The following is a 24,146-nucleotide window of genomic DNA, read 5'->3' as shown; positions in this document are numbered from 1 at the left end:
CATTTACTAGACTTTACTCAATATAATCCTCTCAATTTTCCCTACTGAATTTTAGGTCTCATTCCTCAAATATCCTCCAAACCTCATTTCATGCAATAGTGCCAATACATTTCAAATTGACAGGTTTCAATCCAGGAAAATAAATGGCAAGAGGTTGAAACATGACTTGAGAAACTGTATTTGCCAAGACCATTTATCAGAGTCCTTGAAAAGTAAACCATGGGTTTGATCATTTTAAATTTTCTTTACAATGAACCCAAGGTAAATTTCTAGAAACATGTGCTATGATAAGGCATCATCTCAGGATGGGAATCATTAAATTACTTCTCTTTAATGAAAGGATATGCTAAGTGTCTCCAGCATTTTTTTTAAGGCAAATACAAATGATCCAAGTTTCCTGATATTAAAATGTTTAGGCACATGACAAAGTCACAGGTATAAATAACTGCTTTCCATATTTTGATTATATGAGTTAAAGCGCTGTTACTGTCACCCTTTTAAAAAGCTCTTTAAAGCTGGTGAAAAAATAAAATAGGCCCATATCATGGGTGCTTTTAGTTACAAGCCAGAGGGGGCAACCTTGAGTACAGAGAAACAGCTCAGGGCTTAGCGAGGCTAAAAGTGGTGAAATGCAAGCTGTGAAAGACTATTTGAAAACTGATGAAATAGTCGACTTGAACTACTAACCTGTTTTGAACATGTGTATTTTAATGCTAAAATTAAATTATGAAATTTAATTATTTCAGATGTATTTTTGTTCCAAAATTGAAACCAACAAAGTGGGAATGACGGGAAGGGTAGTGTTTGCCTTCCTAAACTGGGTACTTTTTAAGCAGCAGGCCTCTCACAGATGTGAAAAGGAAGTGGAGACCAGAAGCTCTAGAGAGACACCCAACCGGATGACTACACGATTGGATGATCAGATTTAGGGCCAGGCTGAGAACAGGCACATGAATAATTGATAAGAATATCAATTGAGTAAAGCAGCAGGTCAGAAAGACACAAGCCACTAAATTAGAAAGACAAGTCCTGAATCCCTAAATCTGCCTCATTTGCCTTTCACCACGGTTATCTGTCATTTTTGTTTAGAATTTTTAGAAAGCTTTAAATTGGTAGGGTAAATTAGAGATATTTTCTTCATCTATCACACTCCCACAGCCCCAGATATGCTGATAGATGCTAAACACTTGTCCTATTAAGAATAAAGCTCAGTAAAATCACAAGGGAATTTCAAAGTTTCCTTATAGATGGTACATTCTGAGAACAGAAAGGGAAATTCCATTTGGTTACTTAATACATTCATTTATTCATTAATAAGTATTTAATGTATAATTGATTTTGTTCCATCAGCAAAAACTGTCTACGTAGTACAAACTACATAAGTCCTTTAACACACACACAAAAAATTATATTTATTTCTCATTGTTTTAGCTGGAAGCAGGAAGATATGTTTTATGTTTGTTTTGATGTCATTATTGGCTACAGTAAAAATGAGATTGTAACATCTAATAACCCTTCTAGAGTCAGGTGTGTGTGTGTGGTTTTTAATTGTTTTAGGGAAGGAAGTTATATTTTGGATCCTTCCTTTTTATCAGATGTCCTCAGAGAACTCCGAAAACATATCTAGGACTTTTGTTGATTCTTCCCTTTAGGTAAATTTACATAAGTATTTTCACTTACAGTAAGTGTAATATCTAGCCTCCTATAAAATTCTTTTACTTTGACATAAATATGTCTTTTAAAAATTCATTTGGCATAGAAAACAAACTTATAGTTACTAAAGAGGAAAACGGGGGGAGGGATAAATTAGGAGTTTGGGATTAACAGATACACACTACTATATGTAAAATAGATATACAACAAGGACCTACAGTATAGCACAGGGAACTATATTCAGTATCTTATAACAACATATAAAGGAAAAGAATCTGGAAAAGAACATATATATATGTATATATATGTGTATATATATATACACATATATATATACATTTATATATATGAATCACTTTGCTGTATACCTAAAACATTGTAAATCAACTATATTACGATAAAAAAATACATTTAAAAAATTCATTTGGCAGCTGACCCCATTTACCAATATGCACATTATCAGCATCGTTCCAAGGGCAGAGGTATCCTATTGAAGTTTTGTCAAGAAGAACACACATTCAATAAACATTTATTGAGCACCTTCCCCGTACCCAGCAACTGTTAGGCAACAGAGATATAAATATGACAACAATTAGCCTATACCTGTGAAGAACATGCTTTTATCATAGTTTGTATATATTGCATATTCATACGCATTTTCAATTATTCATTTAAGAGGTACTTAATGATATAGTATAAGGTACCAGGAACTGTACTAGTCCAGAGTTAGAAATATAAATACAAAATATATTCAGCCTTCTTGGCGCTCACAGACTAATAGGAGGAAGGGAAAATGCATAATGGGAAATCTCTATGATACCTGCATTAGGGTAAATATGGCAAAGACACTATGATAGCACAGAGTAAAGATGACTAGCTTTACCCGGGGCCATCAAGGAAATCCATACAACCATTGTGCACGCTAGAGTCTATACTGCTAGACAAATAAGGAAGGGAGTCCTTGACTTTCTCATTCACTTGGGCAGCAAGTTTCCAGCATGTCTCAATTCATCCTAAAAGAATACCACCTTCGGACCACCCACCAAATAGCTCTGTCTCTGGGCACAGTTACCACTTGGCATCTGCTGAGATGTGCGGCAAGGGTATTAATTACTACTCACCATGTGATTAATGTGGCTGATAGTTCTTGATGAGGTCAGTGTGTTTTGTGGATCTTAGATTAATGATTCCAATTTGACAGACAGCAAGCCACTAAATGGTTACCAGGTGGCAAAAATATTGTGTTACCTTAGGCAGAACTGAAGACAGTAACAGAACTAAGAAATCAATTCAGAGCAGGATTAATGGCATGAAAACAAGTTTCCCATAGTTTTCCAAATAATCCTTATGCAGACATTCTAATAGTTCCCATTTTTAGTTTTAGGAAACTGATTTCTCCGTGAGCTCTACCAAAAAATCAAAGAAATTATTTGAAGATAAAACACAGATGTGACTTTGCTGGAGTATGATGAGGGACATGTATCAGACTGCACAGCAAATGTTTAGCCTTCCTATGGAACGGGGCCACGTAAGTATTAAATAACCTTACTATTTACACATTTAACCATTTAGATAGATCGAGTACATTTACGAGAAGACCTTTAGCAGAAGACACTTCCTGATCTTCAGGAAAATTCTATTAGTATCTTGTCTTAAATGAAGTACCTATTTAAAATAAAAAGATACAAAGAAACAGAAGTCAAGAGAAAAAGTAGTCTGAAGAAAATTTAATGGAACAGAGTTATATTTCTGTTTCCTGTCTAGTAAGAACAGCAAAACTCCCAACACACAGCCCTCTTACATCTTCCCCAGGTCATGAGCTCATTGGGGAAGAAGCCATTCATTCCTCATTTTTATATTCCCATCACTGAGCATAGGGTCCAATATAGGGGTTGAATAATTCTGCTGAGTTGTTTACCAACCAAATCTGGACTGTGGAGACTTGGCCTTGACACGTATGCCATTGTGCACACAGGACCTTGGCTTCCCATAGCCAGAGTCAGTCTGCAAAGAGGCAGACAGTGCCCATCACTGAGCACACACAGGCACAATGTGTGAGCCTTCAATAAAAAATGAACTCACAGTCCCTCTCCTAAGGAGATTAATATACTTCTTGAAGCAGGATAGCTGTCAGTGGGTAGAAATATTCTGTGTCCCAAACACCAGAACATTTCATCCCACAATGCTTTGTACATGTTTCATTAAAAAATGTTGACCTAACTTATGACCCCTCCACTAATGCAACCTTTATTTGTCATAAATAAAACTGCTAATATGACAACACAATCTCAAGTTCTCAGCTAGAGTGATGCTTTTCAAAGGCTAGTTGATCATGTAATTCCTCAGCTAAAACTGTACAGTGCCTCCCCAATTTCTCTCAGGGTAAAAGCCAATTCCATGTAAAATCTGGCATCCTTTACTTCCCTGACCCCCCACACCCCTCTTTGAGCACCTGCCTTGGCTTTTGCACTACACCCACTCTTCCCTTTTCCTGAAACTCTCTTTTCACTCTCTCCCTGGGTTCAAGTCTTGTTGCTCAAAGTCTCTGGTCTCAGTGAGGTCTACCCCACCCACCCTGTTTACAATCAGAACCTTTCTCACCCAGCACTTCCTGTCCCCCTTATTCTGTTTTACCTTCTGCACAGCACTTATAACTCACACGCACACACACACACACACAGACACACACACACACACACACACACACGTATTTATTCAATTTAGGGTTGGCCTCATTCTACCAGAAGGTAAGTTCCATAAGGACAGGGATTTTGTCTCTTTTGTTCTCTGCTGTAACCTCAGTCGCAAAAGGAGTGCCGGACACATAGGATGCACTCAGTATTACTGAACGAATGGATCGATCAAACAATTAGAACCACCATGGCCTTTGCACATAGGAGCTGTAAATAAGGAGCTGTACATAAGGAGCTTGTAGAGATCGGAAACAAAATTAGATTTTAATTTCTTATTGGAATGGAAGAGTAAGGGACCACTGAAGAAATCAAGCTACAAATGCTCCTTCTCCAACATTTATAATAAAAGATTTTCACAGGTATCTAATAAAAACTTATTAGAAAAAAATCAAGAAGAAATGATCCTTATTTTGAAAGCAATTTTGAGGTATTTGGAACAATGATGAATGCCTATGCACACTACAAGGAAATTTACCAGCAAAGGAAGACTTTAATCCAGACTTCACCTGCCAAAGCTTCAGGCAGTCTGCCCTTACAGGAAAATGCCACTTCAATGGCATATGTATGTACATATGTGTGAATGCTGAAGGAGTATCATGTTTCAGTCACCATTCTAGCCCTATATTAAGTAACTAGCCCAAAGTCACTTATAAGATAGCTTTTAATACTCAATACATACCTGTAAGAGCCTACATATATGTGTGAAAGATTTCTTCATGTATTTCATAATCAAGTTTTATAAAATGTTTTATGGTTTAAAAAAATGGATCTCTAGGAATAGAACATCAAATTAGAATCTAATGGTTACAGAAAATTAAGGTTCAACTAAGAGAAAGTAACTTGAGAACTTGTTCAAAAACAAATTAGGTGAGAGCCAGTAATGGTCAATATCCTCAGCAGTAAGCCTAAATTGCTTCTAAACTACGATGAATTTCTACTATACAGTGCTCTCTATTTCCTCATACTTGGAATTTTGGGGACTTTTCGTGTGTAAAGAAATGGCACAAGAATCTTGACTGCACAATAAACCATAAAAGCAAAAACTTTAAAAACCCCCTTGGAAACATAAAACTGTTAATTCACTGTTAATTCCAAATTTAATTTAGCTCTTTGTAATTTAAATCTATGATGTCATTAGTTGTATAATGCAATGTTATCCTATGTCACTAAGAAAAAATAAAATGCTGCCAATTATAATTGTAAGATGTACTTGATTATTAAGATACACCCTAATTTCAGAGATTTTAAAGTGGGGGAAATGTCAGTCTGAATCAATGAATCATTTACTAGTATTTAGGGGAGTTATAACCAAGTTGGCCAAGCCTTCTCTCTTTCTACCAAGGAAGCAGTTGAGTAAATTTACTACTTGAGTAATCCACTATTTAGTAAGAATGTTCTTGTGACACTATAGATTATCAAACACTATACCAGTGTCAAGAAAAATTGTTGAATATCCTGGAATGGAATAATTCTGACTTGCATGAGCCATACAATTAATCATTACCCAGAAGATCTCGAAGAAATTAGCCTGGATATAAAAGAAATTACACTTTAGCTATAGTCTTTCTAGAGGAAATACTATGCTTCCAAAAGAGTAATATTATCTTAGAATAATATTTGTTCTTCTTAAATTCATGAAGTAATTGATTTTCTCAAATCGTTTTTATTGGAATTCTGGATTTTCACAAAATGACTTCGGCTAATGAAAATATTCACCAATATGATCTTTCATATCCAATTCTTCTTCATGCTGTGCTCTAATGGGAAACTAGAAAATATCATTCTAAAAACTGTTTTGACAAATAGCAGGTAAATCACAAAACATAAGCCAGATAATGCTTAAAATGGGAGAGGATTTGGCAGCCAAATAGCCAAGAAAGAAAAATGAAAACTACTGGTATGAAGATTGAAAGCTTTTATAGAATTTCAAGGATGCATGACTTGATCTTTCAAAATGGGAATTATAAACAATAAGAAATGTCATGCAGCAATTTCATTTTATGCAGAACCATGTAAGTAAATGTACCATTTGATTTAATAATGAAGATATGAAAAAGATAAACTGTTAACAAAATATAGTCTGCAGTAGCTTCTTTCAGTAATGATGTATACATTTGAAAAGGAGAAAGTCAATAGATGTAAGATTAAAAAACATTATTCATCTCTTTCTCACAGCAGGGTGACTAAGCCTGCTGTCACCAAACATGTTACCTCACTGTTCCCTGATGGAGTTCCTTTAATAGGATGAGATGAATGCAAGTGTTTAACTATTTTAACATATCAACAACAGAAAATAAAAGCAGCTATTGAAACAAATGATCTGGCTCTCCGCTAATTGAATATGTTTATGTCTTTAGACAGAAAGGCACTGATGCCTAAAATTTGTATAGTACCATAGTAATAGAAGTTTACCAATTAAACAACAAAATAGGTTCGAAACCAAATAGTCTTTCAATCCCTCATAGACAAAAGTGCTTAACATCCATCTGTCAGAAAGTCCGTGCATGTTAATTTTAAATGTAAACTGAATCTATATCATGATTTCAGATGTTCACCATTTCCTAACTAATGTTGATCCAAATGCAAAGACTGCCTAAATTATTAATAAGTCACACTGCCTATGGGAGAGGTCTCTAGATCCAGAAAACCTGTCTGGAATGCAAGACACCTTACCTATGAAGGCCACATAATTTTTTATTCTCTAAGGCACCCACAAACCAATGAACTATCACTTGGAAAAAAAGCATCAGTCCTACAATGAACCACTTCAAAATTTCCATAGTTTTGGCCCTGACCTATCCTCAAGTCAAAACAGAAAATAACCCCCCCTCAATTCCCCTTCCTTTAATTTGTTCTGCTTTCTTCCCATCTTCCCAGCCTGTTATTCTCTTTCATCGGGTTCCCGTTCCCTGAGCCTCCCAATTTTCTCATATAATCTCCACTCCCAGAGAACAGCTTGATAAATCTTTGCCAAGGAAGGATCTAGTAAGAAGTACATTTCTAAAGGTGATGCCTAGAGAATCATAATGTATCACTAACAGTGAATTTCTGGAGATGCTTTTTAGGTCCCCCTGTGGTGCAAACAACTAAGCTTAGCCTCATTTACACTTTTATACCAAGTTAAACTATATTTCCTATTTCACAGGCCACAACTGTTTCCTTCCAAGTTTCCTTCTACCTATTATTAAGAGTTTTGAATGGAAACACACAGGATTTTCCAGCATAAATAAAATAGAAATATTCACACAGGTTCATGAAACTCACCTTGTTCAGTACAAGAGGAGTTTGGTATTAGAGAACAATTTCCAACTCCAGAGAGTGGTTCTACAGAGTTTTGTAAGCAATTATTATAGGATGTTTTCATTCCATCTACTCAATACTAGCTAATGAGATAAAAATAGCAGCGTTTCATCAAGGCTGATGTAAATTTTTCTACAATCATATCCTTTAAAATAGGGACTGTAGTCTGAAGGCACCTAAGAACATGTGGCCAGAGGCAAAAAGGAAATTAGAGTATTTTAAACTCAGAACACTGATTATAGAATTTTGGTAAAATTTTCCTTTTAGGTAGCGGTAATATGCCCCAATTTGTAGCCACAAGTTTGGATCTTCAGCTGGGGAAGGAAGGAAGGAAGAAAGGGAGGGAAGGAGGGAGGGAGAGAGGGAGGAAGGGTGGAAGAAAGGGAGGAAGAGGAAAGGGAGGAGAAATTTGGAGGAGGGGGGAGTGATATCTTTCTGTTGTACAACAAAATCCTTCCATTTGAATAACAAAACTGACCAAGGCAAAAAAACTCCACTGTTGGCATTTACACTAGGGTATGAGGCAACAACCAAGGTGTCTCCATTGAAACAACTTTGCCATAAATTTAATGTGTGTCTTTAATATAGTGAATCCCAGGCCTAGATACACATTGAATCACCTGGGAAGGTTTCAACTATACCGACGGCAGGAAGCTACCTCAACATTGTGATGGAGATTGGCCTGAGGTGCAGCCTGGGCATCAGGATATCTGAAAGCTCCCCCAGGTGATTCGGATGTGCAGGTACCCAGCATTAATCAAAGGACAGAAGACAGAGCTATTCCAGACACCTGTCTGAGCTGACTGTGCGTGCCTGAGACCCAGCTTCACTAGATGGCTCACCTCCTGTGGAACCTTCACGGCCTCCCCTGCAATTACCCAGTGAAATGGGGACAATAGTGGATCGCAGTCTGCTGTGCGATTAGTAGCTCTGTGATACACTAATCAATTCCTCTCTCTTTCCCCCCGTGGGCTCTGACTCAAGCTGCAGTAGAGAAAGCAACAAACAGCCTAGCCAATAAAGGACCGCTGCCACCGGATAGCCTTTCTTTGACTAAAGAGCCAGAACCTGCCTTTCAGAAACGCAGAGACAGCGTAGGAACGAGGCTGCCATCTGGCGGCCTTCCTGGGCATCTCACGGCCTCTCTCTCGGAAAAGGAATGCGAATCCTACTTTCCAACACCATTGACGTACTAGAAACAGGCTTAAATATTACTGCAATGGAAGGGCTCCATGGTGACAGGCAGAATCTGAAGGGAGGGCAGAGCCAGCCCTCTCTATAGGCCAAATGGGACACACGCTCGCCCTCAAAATTTTCTTTCACCCACCTGTCTGCCTTCAAAGTTCTTCTTTAAGGACTTTCAGGAGAGAGGTTTTGCCCAACTGGAGTTACAGTTTTCTTACCAGGAAGGATCTAACACAGCGGTTCTCAAGCTTAGAATCACCTGGAGGGCTTGTGAAAGTCCAGATTGTTGAGCCCCACTGCCTGAGTTTCCAATTCAGCAGATCTGGCCAGAGAATTTGCCTTTCTAACAAATTCCCAAGTGATACTGCTGGTCCAGTGACCATACTTGGAGAAGCACTGGACAAACTGGCAAAGATCCGTTAGTTCTTAACAGTCAGTAATCTAATAGATCCATCAGTAAGCTGAGGAGACAAGATTGGGTTAAGCATCTGTAGCCCAGAGCAGTGACCAGGGTCAAAAGATGGTGTCACCATGGGACTATTCCTAAATATGAGTGGAATAGCATAAGGGAACCAAAAATACCAGCAAAGAAGTGATCTAGATGAGAACTGGACAAAAAATGCCTCTTCTTTTGCCCACCGTCCTCAGGGGGGTCTCTGGAAACATTGCGTGGTGTATTACCTAAATACCAAATCATCCCAATCCATTTAGTTTAGGGGGGGAGCAGACCTAATTCGAAAGCCAAAATGACAGGCCACAATAGATTTCAAACTGAGGATTTTATAGAGACATAAGGTGACAAGAGACATATTAGTATGCATTCCAATACCACCATCTAGTGGAATTTTGTTTTACATCACACAACCTAAAGGGAGGTGGTATACTTTTAACAGAAGAGAGCCACATCATTTGCTAATTGTGATACAACCCAAAAGGGCAAGTAAACAGAAACAGTAAATTACGGCTACACGAAAGACATTTTTGCAATCATACATAATATGTTGTATGAAAACAGAACAAAGCTATTAGCTGAGGAACTGCATACACAGAGAAGTGTGTACAAATAGCTTTACCAGAGAAGTCTGGTAAGAACAGGTAGTGAAAATGGGAAATTATATCAAAATGTTATCTTCATGTGCTGTGTTTATATGCTAAAGCCTCAAACCTCCTCATTATCACTGATAAATAGTTATATGAAAAGGAAAAAGCGCATGTTCTGTATAAATGTAAAATGATCCATGTAACCACATGGCCTTATGAACAAAACAGTTGAATAAATTGAATTCTCTATTCTCTACCACGGACCCCAGGGAGAGAGAGAGAGTAAGGAAGAAAAGAGAGGCACAAAATCCCTGCTGCTAGCCCTGAGAAGGGGTCAGAAAGGAGACGATTCAAGATGTAAAAATCTGCTTCACTGGCCGTAAAATGTGTAAAACTCCATTCTAGGTGAGCTGATAGTTTAAGGATAACCATTCACAAGAAGCAATTTTATTTTTCTAATCACTGTTACAAACGTAATTGATGGACTGCCTCTTTTCTGTCTCGCAATACCTCAGGCAGATACTACTGATGTTTGATCATTTTCATGATTCATAAAAATCATAAAATTTTACCAAGCCCAGGGTAGTGAAACTGGTGACCCACAGGGGTCTAGCTTGACCCCCCTCCTCCAACTCCAACGTCATGAAGCCAACCTGGGAACTTGTTAAAAATGCAAATTCTCAGCCCCAAGTCTAGAGGAAGAGTCCCTCTCAATACATGTCATTTGAGATTAAATGCAGGGCCTCCCATTCTGTTGTTCGATTGTGCTATCAATGTGGTTGCCTTGATACTACACACTGCTTGGTCTCAAACCGTTCCTCAGATAGTTTTATAAATATTGCTGAGAAAATTTTTACCTAGCCTATATTTCCTACCCCAAGTGAGATTTCAATATGCCCAGGATTTTAAAATTACATTTAAAAAAGTATTTCTAATTCTACAGAGAAACCCTGAATATATTACATATGAGTACCTTCAACTAAGGTTTTATTAAATTGTTTCTATTTCTCATATCAAGAATCCCTTGTCTAATAAATCTTCATTGAATTTTATATGTGCTCAGCACTCTGCTTTGAAGGAAGGATAAGTATCTTAGGTTAGGTTCCCAAGAGGCAGACTCTGAGATGAGGATTCATGAGCAAGTGATTTATTAAGAAGGTGCTCCCAGCAGAAATCAGCAAGAGAGTAGGGAAAGCAGAACAAGGAGGAAACCCATGTAAGGGTGTGTTTCAGACTAAATCCCAGGGAGGGTCTTGACCTCATCTTGCAGGGAACTCTGACATCTATCCAAACTAGAAGCAAGGGAACTGAGGTTTCATATTCCCAGGTACCTTGCTCATGAGATAAGGAGCCTGAGATTGGCCTGGAAAATAAGGTTCACAGGTGCTGGCCACTGGAATCAAAACCACGCCAAAGCTACAGGAGGCGTGAAGAGATGGGTGAAAGGGATACAGGGGATCTGGTTGGAGCACCAACAGTCTCTGCTTCAATCAGCATAAATCTTGTTTTCTTGCATTCTAGATGAGTAACAAAAAAATAATTGAAGACCAGTAGTAGACCAAATATAGCCAAATGCAAAGTTATGGTAAGCGGACACATATTATAATAAACCAAAAGCAGTGGTTCCCAAAACTTTGTTGCACATTGAAACCACCTGAGGATCTAAACTATACTGATGCCTGGCTCCCAATCCCAGGCATTGTAATTTATTTGGTTTGGGGTGTAACCTGGGCATTGGAATGTTTTAAAGTCACTCCCACCTCCAGGTGATTCTAATCTTCAGGAAAGTCTGGGAACCACTGGTCCAAGGCAAGAAAGACTAATGTGAATTGTTTTCACTAGGGAAGAGACATCAGGAAAGGGGTGAGGCTGAACTGGGTCTTGACAGATGGTTAAAATTGGGGTAACAAAAAATAAAAGGGGTAGACATTACTGTCAAGAAATGCAGCATAAATTCAAAGGCAAAAATTAGCATGACTAATAAAGGAAAACAAGGAAACCAACTTGAGAAGGTCTTGCTTAGACAAGTGAAAAATAAGGTTTTATAGAGAAAGTGAATCCCTATTACAGTTAGACCAGAAGTCAAGCAAAACTTTTGTGAACTTGACCCAGTGGGCAACCATTATAGATTTTTGAACAGAGGAGTGAAATGATAAAAGTGGTGTTTAAAGAAAAGTATTCCAGCAACAATACAGAAGATAGATCCAAATTCCAAGAGGCTGGAGTCACAGAGGTCTGCCAAGAGGCCATTTCAGTAATCCTGGTATTTGATAAGGTCTCCACTAGGGCAGTAGCTGTCAAACTTGAAAGGAAGGCACGAATAAGTAAAGGTATTTTAAAGAAAAGAAAGGTCTGGGATCTTGGATATAGAAGTCAAAAAGAGAAAGGTATTAAAGATAAGTCCAAACTTAATAGGCGATGGGAGGTATTAACTGATGTGTTTTTTCCACATGTATGTTAACCCCTGACCCGTCTTCAACTGGGCTAGGGGACACGAAGCAGGCTTTGCTCTACTGGGGATGTCAAAGAGGAATAAGAGAAAAAGGATACCAAGTTATTTGCTTTAAATTAAAATTTAATAATAATAATCCTACATTGTGCATATAACACAGAATATTTTTTTAACTTTTTATTTTATATTAGGGTATAGACAAGTAAAAATGTTGTGATAGTTTCAGGTGCACAGCAAAGCCACACAGCCATACATATACATGTATCCATTCTTCCTCAAACTCTCCTCCCATCCAGGCTGCCACATAACATTGAGCAGAGTTCCCTGTGGTATATGGTAGGTCCTTGTTGGTTATCCATTTTAAATATAGCAGTGTGTACATGACAATCCCAAACTCCCTGACTATCCCTTCCTCCCATCCTTCCCCCCTGGTAACCATAAATTCGTTCTCCAAGTCTATGAGTCTGTTTCTGTTTTGTAAATGAGTTTATTTGTATCATTTTTTTTTAGATTTCACTTATAAGGGATATTATACGATATTTCTCTTTCTCTGTCTGACTTACTTCACTCAGTATGACAATCTCTAGGTCCATCCATGTGCTTCAAATGGCATTATTTCATTCTTTTTAATGGCTGAGTAATATCCCATTGTATATATGTACCACGTCTTCTTTACCCATTCCTCTGTCAATGGACATTTAGCTCCAAAATTTACGAACAACTCATCTGGCTTAATATCATCAAAATAAACAACCCAATCAAAAAATGGGCAGAACACCTAAATAGACATTTCTCCCAAGAAGACATACAGATGGCCAAGAGGCACATGAAAAGATATTTGACATCGCTAATTATTAGAGAAATGCAAATCAAAACTACAATGAGGTATCACCTCATACCAGTCAAAATGGCCATCATCAAAAAATCCACAAACAGTAAATGCCAGAGAGAGTGTGGAGAGAAGGGAACCCTCCTACACTGTTTGTGGGTATGTAAATTGGTACAGCCACTATGGAGAACAGTACAGAGGTTCCTTAAAAAACTAAAAACAGAGCTACCATATGACCCTGCAATCCCACTCCTGGGCATATATTGGGAGAAAAACATGTTCCAAAAGGATACATGCACCCCAATGTTCACTGCAGCACTGTTTACAATAGCCAAGACATGGAAGCAACCTAAATGTCCATCGACATAGCACAGATATTTTAAAGGAAAATTGTTAAGAAAGCTTTTTTTCTGCCCTCCTTCCAGGCAAACTTTCCCTGGAAAGGAAAAAGATAATTAGATGGGAAGAAGAGAGCTTAGATACTTAGAGTAAGGACTTTGAACACTGTCCTCTCCCATTCCTCTGCCTGCTCCACACTCCTAAGCCTTGTGGATCATAAAGAGTCAGAAAAGCCACAGTCTTCCTTTATCCTTATAGGGATCCAAAGATAGAGTGGAAGACTACCCTCCTTTATTGCCTACCACAATGACATTGGGCTTGTGATGTCTCAGTCATGCAGGTCTTGATGATTGGTCCTATATCTCTGGAGAGCAGCCCTGAAGAGGGGTCCTCAAGCAACTGAAGTTATTTGAGAGCTGTTGGCCTGAAGAGGTGTCAGAAATGTGATGAATTATGGCAACAGAAAGTGATACCCTCAGTTCATACACTGTGGTGGTAAAAAGACATCTCAGAAAAAGTAAGAATTGATGCTGAAAACCAAGGATGATGGCAGGAGGATTATACATCTCAGCCACTGGCAATATGGGGCAGATCAAGACTGAGACAGAGACACCCCCCCTCCAACAGTGCACCTCTGCAGTGAAGAGAAAAAGCAGAAAATATCAAATATATAATATAATAAATATACATGTATATATATATAACATAAATATTAAATATGATTGGGAGATCACTGATTTTGATTGAGATTAACAATTAAAGTAACTGAGTTTCCCTAGAAGTGATTGAGTTGCTTTGTTACTTTGAAGAGGAATGTTGCATGAGGTGAAAATATAACATTTTCATTATAGGAAAATAAAGAATGTTACATTTTATACATCTGAATTTTCACTCTTTGAAAATCACCTTGACTTTACAAGGTTTTGAGCTAATATGACAGGAAAAACGGTGGCACCAAGATGATGAATCTGGCTTGGGGGCATGTCAAGTTTAAGTAACAAGATAGGCCATAGAAAATATTCTGTAGGTTGATGGAATGCAAAACTAGAGCCAGACTGGAAGATGAGGGCAAAGTTATAGATTCATTCAGTAGTCATTAGAATGAAGGTGGTAATTTAAGGTAGCATGAATGTACAAAGAAAAGCACATAGGCAAAAGCTCTGAACCCCTAAATTGCTTCTATAGGACATAAAAGTGAGCTTGATATTTAAAATATTGGTGGAATTATTTAAGTATATAAAAGATTATGACATACAATGTATACACTTTCCTGTCTTGTCATTATTTGATTAAACTGAATAAATCATAAGAATTTAGTAGGCCCATGTTTTTTCAGCTATTATATATATTTATATATTTTAATATTTTCAAATATTATAGGTACATGGAATAAAGAGATCTCGGAAATGAAAATGTGGATTGCTGAAATATATGACAAAGGCTGAGAGATGAGGTTGAGAAAATTTCCCAGAAAAAAAGCAAAAACAAAACAAAATCCAAAAGGTGGAAATTAAGAGAGAAATGATGGGAGATATAAAGGAGTCCCAGGAGGTCCAACATCCAAATAATAGGAGTCCAGCGGGGGGGGGGGGGGTGGCGGGGTGCGAGGGAGGAAAGAAAAGAGAGAAGGGAAGGGAAGGAAGAGAAAAAGAGGAATGAAAATTATCAAAGAAATAATAAAATTTCCTAGAGTAGTTTCTGCAGTGAATAACATTTACATATTTATTGTATAGTAATCTCTGTTTATTGATTTTTATTTCACAGAATCAGTCCATGGACAAGTCTCAGAAGATATCATTTTAACACTAGAATTGGGCATAAATCCTATGAGCCCTGACAATATTTACATTGTAATTTAATGCTGATAGTTTGAGAGGTGGAGACAGGAAAAGAGGCCTGATGGAAGTATAAGAACCCAGCTGTCTTCACATTAAATGGCATAGAAGGAAGAGAAACTGTTTTAAGGTAATAGCCTATAAGATAAAGTTTTGAGAATGTTATTAAAAGTCATAAATAGTAACCAACAGAAACCCTAGAAATAAGATTATATCTGACTAAATTGGGAGGCAGAGAAGACAGGGGTAGGATAATACTGTGTGACTGAGCAAAATTCCAGAGGCAGGCAGCCTCCAAGATGGCCCCCACTGATCCCTGCCTCCTACTGTTGTAATCCTCTGTGTAATCCCATCCCCTGAGTGCAGGCTGGATTTAGTGACTCACTTTTAACAAACAGCATACAACAAAGGTGAAGAGCTGTCATTCCTAGATTAGATTACAAAGAATGTTCGAGAATGTTTTTGGAAAAGTGAAAGGGAACCAGTAGAAGAGTTTCTCAGTTAAATTTTACTGTGCAGCACACTACCCTAAAGCTTACTGGGCTAAAACAGCAATCATTTATTTAGCTCATGATTCTGTGGGTAAGCAATTTAGGTTGTGTTCAGCCAGGCAGTTGTTCTGTTCTCAGCTGGCCTCACTAATTCATCTGAGGTCAGCTGTCAGGTGGGCTGGGAAATAACTAGTTTAGGATGGTCTCTGGTCTCTGCTGGGACAGCTCGTCTTTGCTACATACCGTCATGCATTTTCCAGTATGATAGCCTAGGCTTTTTCACGTGGAAACAGGAGGGCAGTTTGTAAGAGAGCAATTAAAAGCATTAAAGGCCTCTTGAAGTCCAGTCCCAGAACATGATTACACTTCCACTGCATTTTGTTGGTCAAAGCAAATTACAAGGCCAGCCTAGACTTGAGGGATGGAAAATTTGACTCTAACTCCTAATGGGAAATTCTGCAAAATTGCATTGCAAAGGGAATGGAGATGCAAGAGAAATAACTGTGGCCAATTTTGCAAACAGTCTACCATGGCCTGACATCTGGCCATACTTATTTACATCCCCCTCACAGACAAAATATACTCACTTCCCCTGAGACATCCCAAAGTCTAATCTAATTACTACATAATGCTCAGGTTCATAATCTTGAACATCTGGTCTGGATGGACCTCCTCTTGACCTAGAGACCTCCGACCTAAAAAGAAAAATTATCTATCCCTATCATACCCAATCTACAATAGTGAACCACAGCAGAATAACCACAGTAGACACTCCCATTCAACAAAGAGAGATATCAAAGACACACAACAGTCATGGTCCATAGAAATTCTGAAATCCAATAAAGCAAATATTCCTAGGTCCCTCTACTCAGAGGTAGGAAATGTTCCTTGATTACGGCACAGTTCTGATCCCTGGAAGTAGTTTCTCAATACACGATCCTTGGCTGTAGCCTCTAGATATCCTTTCTTTTTTAATCCTGCCATATCACCATGAGTACAAGTCTGCTCAATGACATTTGGCTCAGTTGACACTTGTCACCACAGCTGACAGCCAGATCATCCCCAGAAGAAGAAGAGCCACCCTGTGAATGCATGAAGGAGTCCAATGGAGCCACTGAAGTTCACCCTAAATTGATGACTCACTGAATCTAAGTTAAATAAATGTTGTTTTAAGTCATTTAATTTTAAGCTGGTTTGTTATACAGAAATAGATAATTCCTAATGTTTTTTTAAAAATAATATACCTACTGTAGAAGATAAAGGAAAAAAATCATAGTCCTTATAAAGAGAGTAAATAAAGCCAAAAGGAAGATAAAAACAAGGTGACAGAGGATCAAGCATATCACTCACTATAGAAAAATTAAATGAGTTAAATCTCTCAGGTAAAAGGCAAATACTTTCATTAAGTTCAAAACAAATTTCAACTATATGTGGCTAACAAGAAACATATCTAAAATGGCACATGAGAGAATTGTCCAAAAATAAAATGGTCAAAAATTATTAGGCAAGTAGAAGCAAAAGAAATCAAGGATTGCATTATTATTATATAATTAAAGACCCAAAGCTTCAGTGGTTTCTCTTATTTTTTAGAAAAGATAAATCAGTAAGAAATACAAAACTGTTGTGAATAATTATTACTGAACATCATCAAAATATATAAATAGTATTATAAATACATGAAAATGAAAGAATAGATATTTATAAATTACTGAACTTTGAGTAAGATTGATTTATTTAGGGTACAATATCCTATGTAAAGAAAGCAAATATACCTTTTTCTCAAGCATCCCTAGAACACACTAAAATTTGATCATATAGAAGAGTATAAAGAAAACTTCAAGAAAATCCCAGAAATAAAAAATTTCAAGGGCCCGTTTTCTGACTGTAGGGCTAAGAGCCTTAATCAGGAGTCTATGTATGGGCTTCAAAAAATCTATGTACCTCTTGACACTGTATTTTGTGCTTATGAGCATTTTCTCAGTATTGAGTGCATAGTTTTCATCAGTTTTCCAAATGACCCCAATCTCTCATAAAAATGAAATTGGGAGGGCTTCCCTGGTGGCGCAGTGGTTGAGAGTCCGCCTGCCGATGCAGGGGACACGGGTTCGTGCCCCGGTCCGGGAAGATCCCACATGCGCTAGGCCCGTGACCCATGGCCGCTGAGCCTGCGCATCCAGAGCCTGTGCTCCGTAACGGGAGAGGCCACAACAGTGAGAGGCCCGCGTACCGCGAAAAAAAAAAAGAGAATTACCTAAAATAGCTGAATAGATGACAGAAAAGAATAAATGGAGCTAGTAATATCACATGTGCATTTTATTGAGTATAAGAATTTCATATTTACATGTTTAATGTCCATCCTTTTCATTCTTCTGCTTCTTAATTAATGAAACGGGGCTATTAAAATTGGCAGAACTTGCTGTCATAATCAAATACCGATAACATGCCTTTCCTTTTTCTCAAACCTATTTTCAAAATTAATAAAAATTCCACATTTACTGGAAACTGGTAGTTGTAGGTGATTAGGATTCATGAAGTAAAACTATCTATATTTGAACATCACCAATCATCAGGGAAATGAAAATCAAAACTACAATGAGATATTACCTCACACTTGTTATAATGGCTATCATCAAAAAGGCAAGAAATAACAAGTGTTGGCAAGGATAGGGAGAAAACGGAACTTCACTGTTGATAGAAATATAAACTGGTGCAACCACCACGGCAAACAGTATGGAGGCTCCTCAAAAAATTGAAAATCAAACTACCATATGATCCAACAATTCCACTTCTGGGAATATATCCAAAGAAAACGAAAACACTAATTCAGAAAGATATACGCACACGCATTATTTAGAATAGCCAAGACATGGAAAGTGTCTACCAATGGATGAATGGATAAAGAAACTGTGGCGCATATATATATATATATATATATATATATATATATATATATATACACACACACACACACACATACATTTATACATTCACAAGGAAACACTATTCAGCCATTAAAAATAATGAAATCTTGCCTTTTGTGATAACATGGATGGATCTTGTGGGTGTATGCTAAGTGAAATAAGTTAGTAAGTCAGACAGACAAAGACAAATACCATATGATCTCATTTGTATGTGGAATCTTAAAAAAATTTTAAATGAACAAATGAACAAAAACAAGCTCATAGATACAGAGAACAGGTTGCCAGAGGTGGGAGGTAGGCGAAATGGGTGAAGGGGGTCAAAAGATAAAACATCCAGTTATAAAATAAGTAAGTCACAGGGATAACGTACAGCATGGTGACTACAGTTAATAATACTGTACTGCATATTTGAAAGTTGCTAAGAGAGTAGATCAATCTTAAAGGTTCTCATCACAAGAAAAATCTTGTAACCGTGTATGGTGACAGATGGTAACTAGACTTATTGTTGTGATCAGTTTACAATAGATACAAATATCAAATCATTATGTTACACACCTGAAACTAATATAATGTTATGTCAATTATACCTAAATAAAAAATTAGAATTTAAAAATACACACAGTCTGGCTAAGCAGTTCCACTTCTATAAGTACACCTGAGAGAACTGCTAATAATAAATAAGGATGCCCATTGTTTTAGTGGCAAAAAATTGAAACAATATAAATATCCACCAACTACAGAATATATAGATTGTGGTATATTCACTACCTAGCTTTTGACATTTAAAGAGAATCTACTTGTATATCATAAATAAATCTTGAAAACACTGTTGAATGAAGAAAGCAAAAAAAACTATATTTGCATTATCTCATACTTAACATGTTGAAAATAGAATTCAAATAAATGTCCAAATTATAGGGGTTTAACAAAACTTTGAACTACTTGATGTTTATCATTAATGTTTCACACATTTCTGTAAAATCAAATCAGACTAATTCATTATTCATACTCTCAGAAGATACTGGGATCTAAAAATAATTGAATTCTTTGCTTGCAAAAGATATTCCCTTATTTATAACTGGAATTACAATGTATAGAAACTCAGTAGAGACAATTAATGGGAGATAAAGGATTCTTTAAAAAAAATGTTCAATTAAGTGCAAGTGTCATATAAAAGAAAGGCACAATATGAAAGTAAAAAAAGAAATCTAGCACACTGAGAGAAGACAAGGGACCAAGAAATGTTCAAAGAATGTCTGAGCGCTTAACCTCCCTGACCTCAGCATAGCAGAGAAGAAAATAAAAGTTATTTAACATTTCTTGGGCTTCAGAATGTATTGTAAGTTGAAGGAACAACAAGATAAATTATTTAGACTGTTTCAACTGAGATTGGCAAAATCCCAACCTGTCATAAACAGGGTTTAAAAAGCTTGATACACCATAAATAATTTATAGTTTCTAAACCAGAAGAGTTCTAAATTTGAAACCCTGCACTGAATAGAAGACTCTATACCAACCACAGGGCACTCATCTCCCTTCAGGAGCTGACTGAGATACTTTATAAAAAGGTCACTACCATAAAGAAAAGCACAATATTACATCTCTTATTTCCTATTTTCAAAAATATAAACCAAATACAGGATATTTAAGAGAGATGTCACAGCAATTTTTAAGTAAACAACAACAACATGAATGCCTTTTTATTTTTACAGGAGGATCAGGTAAATTCCATATTTACCCAAGTTCCATATCATAAAATATACCATGATATAATGTGCCTTTAAATTGAACCAAGAATTATAAACCCCTTGTGAAGAAATGAGTGAGAATATTTCTAGATTTTTATAAGAATTCTTTATCTTTTACACTTGCTTTCCCACAACTAATTTGACACAGTTTTTTAACAACCTGCCTTTATCAAATGTACCCAAAGCATTCAGCTAGCTTTGTACAGAAATTTCTCTTTTTTCCCACATTCAAGTTTCATTGGTTTACATAACAATTCACTTAGATTACATGATAAAAATAACAAATGTAACTGAGAAACAGGTTTAGAAACAAGCACATTTCATCTTCTGGAAGCATACAACAACACATCAGGACTCCTGGTGAGAGCTGATCTGCACTGGCATAGCCATGGCATCTCACGAGTATCAGTCAAAATGTTTTGCAAGGGAAATAGAGGGCATTGGTCAACGTAGTAAGTCTATTAAATGGAGGTCAGGTAAGAACACTTCCACAATATAATAAGCAAACAGCTACTATCTGTGGAGTGTTCGCTAAGGACCCTGGCACGATGCCAAGTGCTTTACCTACCATCCATCTGATTTAAATATTTCAGCAGACGGTGAGACACGCATTCCACATGATAATGTCCCTAACACACAGATTAACTAAATTTTTTTACAAGAGTGATAAAGTAGACTCTCTAGAGATCCTTTTCATTTCAACCCTTCATAATTTGGCCCCAAATGAACTAACCAATCTTATCTTCCACTACTTTCACATTTGACCTGCTATTCCAACAAGAACGTCTAGCCATCATCCCCATAACGGAACGGTGCCCTGTAGCAAAATGTTTAATAGAGCTTTGAACTCACTGCGGGGGTTGTCGCCATAACTTAACGCTTACTGGCAATGTGGCCATGGCTAAGTTGCTCAGCCTTTTTAACAGTTTCCTTATCTGTAAAGCACCGGGGATAATACAATAATGAGGATAATATAACACCTACCTCATAACAGATATCACCTATAAGGTAGCTCAATGGCTGATACATAGTGTTCAATAAATGTTGCCTATTATTATTGTTTTGTAATAGTATTAATTATAAAGAAGTTTGAGAACTGATAGGCACTTTCTTTTAATATTTTCTGCTACTTAAGATTGGAGGACTGGGACTTCCCTGGTGGTGCAGTGGTTAAGAATCTGCCTGCCAATGCAGGGGACATGGATTTGAGCCCTGGTCCAGGAAGATCCCACATGCTGCAGAGCAACTAAGCCCATGTGCCACACCTACTGAGCCTGCGCTCTAGAGCCCGCGAGCCACAACTACTGAAGCCCACACGCCTAGAGCCGGTGCTCCGCAACAAGAGAAGCCACCGCAATGAGAAGCCCGCGCACCGCAACGAAGAGTAGCCCCCTCTCACCGCAACTAGAGAAAGCCCGTGTGCAGCAACGAAGACCCAATGCAGCCAAAAATAAATAAATAGATAAGAAAATACATTTTATAAAATAAAAATATAGGAGGACTTTGAATGACTACTTAGTGTTTTTCTTTTACGTAATACATATTTTTAAAAATATTTCCAAACCTCAGACTAATTTATAGTACTCCCAGAGATATATAAGATAGATAAGAGATACTAAAATTAAAATATACATTTTTGGAGTTTGGAGATTTTGGAATCTGACATAAGGCATCAATATTTTGCCTAGTGTCAAGTAAACAATAATCAAAAACAGTCAATAGGGTAAAGTATTTCTATGTGCTTAACACTGTGTTTTATATGGACTATCTCTCTCAATCTCCAGAAAACAATGAAGAAAGCATTACTATTATTATCCTTTTTTCCATGTGAAGAAAACGAAGCTTACAGCACTCAGTAACTTGCCCAAAGTCACAAAGCTGGGGACTGGTGGAGTAAGGATTTGAACTCGGTCTCATGCCAAAGCCAAAGTTTTAAATGTCTGTGCTACACTGCCACAATTCTTCACTGTTGAAGGTCAAAAATGGCAAGGGCTCACAAGGTGAGATTAGAGAACTTCCAGACCACGGTTGAAGGTTGCAGAGTCCTACTGATAATGTTCCCTCTGTCCCTACTCCAAATGCGCTTGTCAGGGATATGGGTGATTCTGCGGTGTACTGGGAGGAGAAAGGACCTGTGAGTACTTGGGAAGTAACTGAAATTTGGGATTTGTACAATCTTTGTGAAAGCTCTTCTCTCTGAGAGAGAATTTTTTAGGACAATGCCTGATTCTCATGGCTTGAGGGATGCTAAGAACTATTAAAATTTCCTAATACTCTGAGAGCAAATATCCTGTACTGTAGCATATAGTGTTGGGGACAGAGGTAGGAAGTGGGTCCTGATTAGCTAACAATTATTAAGTTTTTCATTAAAATTATTATTGTGGTTTTGGTACTACAACTACTGTTCCCACTACCACTCTGGGGTCCTTATTCATGCCATCTCTTCCCCACTCCCAATCCCTGACATCTCCTATGACTTAGATAAATCTATCTAAATATACCCAGTCCCACCCCAGGCAATTTTCCTAACCATACTAGCTCATCACGATTGCTCCTGGATGTGAATTCTTACAGCAGTTATTGTCCCCATCACTTTTCACATTACTGGCCATTTTTTATGCACACTTGACTTATCTCTACTTACACAGAGATTATAAATTCTTTGAGAACTACACTATGTCCTGCATGTCTCATCATCCTCAGTGTCTTCCTTGTGAGAGACATTCATCCAAATTACATTGATTTTCTACTTAAAGGAAACATAACCACAGCATAGCAGCACTGAGAAATCAACATACCAAAGAGGAGAAAAGGTGGTTGTACCCCTTGTGACTGAACAGGTGAGGAATAGGAGTGAACTTGTTCGCTGGAAGGATCTAGGATATCACTCTGAAGTCCTGAGAGAATAAATGTCAGTTTCCCCATTCTTAACATAAACAACCAATCCCAAAATGAATAAACAGAAGAAACTAAGCCTTGACTATTCTCTAATTTATTAATGCTGGAGACCCTTTGGCACAGTGTGGATCAGGGAGTCCACAGCCTGCATATGAGACAGGACTCATATTACTGAAGAGCCCCTGTCTGCAAAACACAATGTCAAATAAACCAAGGCTCAAACATGTTCGCTTATTTTTCTGGTTAGTATCAGACTTTAATTGAGAATATGAGTCTCATTTCTTGCATTGACTCTCATTAAAGGACATACAAATGATTATCAAAAAAAGGTTCTATTTTCATTGTATAAAACTTGATTCATTATGACAAAATCTAGGGTACCATTAAAGCCAATTTTGAATTATTTAAAATAGAATCAAGCTAATAACGTTCTGCCACATGTCCCCTTTTCCCTTACCTAGGACCTTGATATTTCAATGAAAGACACAGTTTTAAGATATACTTTTTGAAAATAAATATTTTACTGCTTTGTTTTTCCTCTAAACCTTAAAGGAAAAGATTGCTAGGATATTTTAGTTCTCATATGATAGCAAATAAGTTTTTCCCATCTTTTAAAAATTCCAAGATATACTGAAGTATCTGAATAATTTTCTAAATGATGAAATGTGCTGGAAAAGGAAATTATAAGAATTACACCATGGAAAGCATGATAACCAAGAGGAAGAATGGAAAAGAGTAATCCATTTTCGGGACTTCCCTGG

The sequence above is a fragment of the Stenella coeruleoalba genome, assembly GCF_951394435.1.
Source record: "Stenella coeruleoalba genome assembly, chromosome: 6".
Lineage (NCBI taxonomy): Eukaryota > Metazoa > Chordata > Mammalia > Artiodactyla > Delphinidae > Stenella > Stenella coeruleoalba.
This window is presented reverse-complemented; position numbering follows the sequence as displayed.